At 36.3% G+C, this 4,351-nt stretch overlaps 1 long non-coding RNA gene across 1 annotated transcript; it reads left to right on the top strand.

Moving 5' to 3' along the window:
• Positions 1–3,157: 3,157 nt before the first annotated feature.
• LOC104095226 (uncharacterized) lies at positions 3,158–4,102 on the top strand. Its single transcript, XR_686090.4, has 3 exons — positions 3,158–3,324; positions 3,445–3,511; positions 3,614–4,102. It is a non-coding gene; the product is annotated as an uncharacterized lncRNA (long non-coding RNA).
• The last annotated feature ends 249 nt before the right edge of the window (positions 4,103–4,351 follow it).

The following is a 4,351-nucleotide window of genomic DNA, read 5'->3' as shown; positions in this document are numbered from 1 at the left end:
ACACTTACCCCAAGTTGTGTGAAAAAATTCCTCTCCAAAATCTCCCAAACCGAGCTCCAAAATGTCCAAAATGAGAAAAAATCTCGGAACCCTCGTTTTTAACACTGCCCAGGCATTTCCGCACCTGCGGTGCCTGGGCTCGCACCTGCACATCTGCTTTTGCGGACGAACAATGCGCGCCTACGGAAACAGTCAGCCTTCCAAATCCTCGCATATACGGCCCTTTCTCGCATCTACAGGCTCGCAGATGCGCATTCTCCTTCGCACCTGCGGTCGCCTCATGCCAGCCCCAGTCCGCACCTGTGCCAACACCTTCGCACTTGCGGCCTCGCAGATGCGGAAAATTCCTCGCACCTGCGAGCACTGCCCAGTTCACACTTGGTCACTTCTGCGACTGATTTCGCGCACATGCAGCTTCACACCTGCGATCAAAAATTTCGCAGGTGCGATCATACCAGTAGGCAGCAGCCCCAGCATTTCCTTAAGTCCAAATTTGATCTGTTAACCATCCGAAACTCACCTGAGCCCCTCGGGACCCCATCCGAATATACCAACAAGTCCCATAATATAACACGAACCTACTCGAGGTCTCAAAGCACACATAACAATATTGAAACGACGAATCACACCTCAATTAGAAATCATTAAACTTTGAAACTTTAAATTCTATAACTTGTGTCGAAACACATCAAATCACGTCGGATTGACCTAAGATTTTGCACACAAGTCATAAATGACATAACTAAGCTATTCAAATTTCCAGAATCGGATTCCGATATCGATATCAAAAAGTTACCCCCGGTCAAACTTCCCAAAAATTCAACTTTCGGCATTTCAAGCCTAATTTCACTGCGGACCTCCAAATAATTTTTCGAACACGCTCATAAGTATAAAACCACCATACAGATCTATTGGAATTATCAGAATTAAATTCTGAGATCGTTTACATATAAGTCAATACCCGATCAACTTTTTCAACTTAAGTTTTTAATTATGAGACTAAGTATCTCATTTCACTCCAAAATCCTTTCGGACCCGAACCAACTAACCCGATAAGTCATAAATTAACTGTAAGGCATAAATTGAGAAGTAAAAGGGAAACGAGGTTGAAATACTCAAAACGACCGGCCGAGTCGTTACACCAAGCTAAGTCAAGCAAACCCTATCTACTTTGTCGTCCAAATTGGGATCAAAACGAAGAGCACGCGTCGGAAAATAACCCAAATGTTGAGAAGTGAGTCCACACGCCGGCGGAATCTAGCTAAAGACAAACGATCAACTCGAATCTCAAAGAAAAATGAACCTCAAAAAATGCGATGACCAAACAAAAACTTTAGACTTCGACTACACAAAAGCGGGGTAGGATCGTACATTAAAGATCCATGAGAGAAGACAGAAACACTCGCTCTGATACCATAAAAATATCTTGGATCGAGGAATTTTGGTAAAAACTATATTAGGGTTTGAACATATAGAGAGAGGATATTTTCCTCTGTATGTAATACCAATGAACCAAACATCTGAGATGGATCTTTTTAGATCCCCCGTTGTATCTATATACAATGGGCCACAACCGGGTGCCCAAATACAAAACTAAAGCCAAACGGGCTAACTATAAAGAAGCTAAGATTGATTGCAAAACATAGTCAAAATTAAATACAACAGCTATTACACAACTAGCCACTAATGTTATGTTTGGGACTAGAAGCTAAATACTCCATCATGCCAACACTAACTTAGTGTCTTGGTGTTCTAAGAAGCAGATAGTTGTTCCTCAATCAAACACTGAATCAAAATTTAGGGGTCTAGCTGCTGCCACTGCTGAGCTGATCTGGCTTAAAAATCTTCTTTCCGAGCTGCGTATACCTCTTCCTCAAGCTCCTATATTATGGTGTGATAACTTATCCGCCACCTACTTGACTGCCAATCCCATCTTTCATGCTAGAACCAAGAATATTGAGCTTGACTTTCATTTTATAAGGGAGAAAGTTGCTGCAAAGGACCTTGATGGTCGTTTTATTAGCTCCATCGATCAACTTGTTGATGCACTCACCAAGAGTCCCTCAACCAATAGGTTTCAATTGCTGCATGACAAGCTTGTTGTGGCTTCCCCCAGCTTTGCTTGCGGGGGTATTAGGGATTCGATAAGTATAGTTTAACTATTAGATAAATATTGTATATAGTTGGTTAGGTATAAACTATATCTCATAGAGATAAGCTACACTCATAAAGTCCCTCTCCTATTGAATATTTTGTATAACATGTATTTATAGAGGACTATTCTTCCTCTATCAAGTAATGAAATATACGACTCATTTGATACCTTTACAGGAGTAGATTTGGGTGTTGAATCGTGTGTTGGATTGTTGAAATTCGAAGAACAGGTTTATGTTTCAGAACTTCAGATTTTGAATTTGATTTTGAATATGAAGTTGTATTGAAAAATTGAATTACTAAAGATTCGAACTTCTGAAGTTGCAATTAAAATATAGAAGAACTTCAGATTCGAAATCTCAAGTTGCTTTGAAGAGTTTGAACTACTTAAGATTTGAATTTCTGAAGTTGCAGTTGAAATATAGGAGAATTTCAGATTTGATTTCTGAAATTGCATTGAAGAGATTGAGCTGCTTCGGATTCGAGCGGGTACACATTACAAGTTTTGTGCAATACGATTATAAATTCAATGGGTAGCCTAAAATATGGGTATATATGCAAATGCCCGACCAAAGACTCTAAGCTATACTTACACCGCGTGGCTACTTTTGTGGCCTTGGATTTAGAATTTGACTATTTTTTAAGATAAGATCCATGATTTGAAAATCAGATTTTAAATTTTGAACTACAAAACATGACATCACATTCAAATTTTAGACCATTGGTCTAATTTTGTAAAAGTGGTCAACATTTAAATACAAGGAAACAAAAGTGATTACTTGTATGAGTTAACTGTTACGTCAGCAATACAAAGTAGGCCTTCACACTAACAATTAAAATATATCCATTTGGAGAAAGATACTACTTACTTTCTTAATAATCTTTATCGAATTCAGGAAATATAATTCGTTAAATTTGAGTAGATTTAGATGGAATTAAGATATGAAATTAAGAAGATGCTATCCTATAATTAAATTCCTCCAATATATAAAGACCACGAAGTCCTATCAAACTCTCACTCCTCCCCACAAACAAAACACTTAAGCAATAATGCAAGAAGAAAGTTGATCATTACTCGCATCAAGAAAAAGAAAATCATTCTCATGATAGCGTGGTTTTCTTTTTCCTTTTGTTCTTTTAATTCAATTGAATCAATGAATCACCATGGTGGTATATATTCTTATCTTATCCTTTCCCCCAAGAAAAACAAAAAAATATATATTTATTTTCGTCATTTTGTTCTTTTTGTATTACAATCTACAAATTAAGATCTTCTTATTTTGTTCTCAGGATTTGGAGATTTTGTATATGCGGGCCAATTATCTATTCTAGCTGATTTGTATTGATCCAAACACATGTAAATATCTCTACAAAATTTTTGCATTTTTCATTCTTTATTTAGCTGTATTTGTTTTTAAGTAGATATGTTTTACTTAACAAAGTGATTCTTATATTTCAGGTTTGGAAATATACAGCTAGGATAATATAATAAAGGCACCAAGTTCCATCCATATGGATCTGACCCAACGGAGAAGAGATTATCCAACGTAACCTCTTTTTCTTTTGGGATGATCCAAAAAAGGAAACTAAGAGATGGCCATGAGGGCAATAACCAGAGGTTAAATTGTTACATAGTTTAATCTCATAGTTTGATTTCTAGAGACGTTTTAACCGATGATATCTACCTGAACCTTCGATGTTCTCTTATTAATTAATATGTATTGAAAAACAAAGGACAAAGAGATGCATTGGCAAAATGTACCTCTCTTCTATATAGAATATTGATATGAGAATCCTAGTAGTCCATGGAAGAAGCATATTTAGTAGTCTTGTCTTAGGTACCCTTGCGCACTTTTATTAAACAATTGATATTTAAAAAATTTACGTGTCACTATAAACTAGAAGAATAATTTTTCTACCTTGTAATATCGTGATAAATATACAATTATTATAAATATATTTGTCGCTAGATGCCATGAAAATTCTTTGTTGCAAAAATAAATGTGATATCAAATAAGGAGTTTCTTATTGTGAAATGAATCTAGAATCTCTCGTTCAAACAAGGGCTTCGTAGAAGCACCTCTTGTATGTGGTGTCAAGTGCTTATTATAATTAGACGTTTTATTATTAAATATTCATGAAAATTATGTACTAAAGTGCAGCTTTGAAGGATAGAGATTAAAGTGAAAAAGAGAAC

This window comes from Nicotiana tomentosiformis, chromosome 1 (assembly GCF_000390325.3).
Source record: "Nicotiana tomentosiformis chromosome 1, ASM39032v3, whole genome shotgun sequence".
Lineage (NCBI taxonomy): Eukaryota > Viridiplantae > Streptophyta > Magnoliopsida > Solanales > Solanaceae > Nicotiana > Nicotiana tomentosiformis.
The sequence above is the reverse complement of the archived record's forward strand: the minus strand, read 5'-3'. Positions and strand labels throughout refer to the sequence as shown.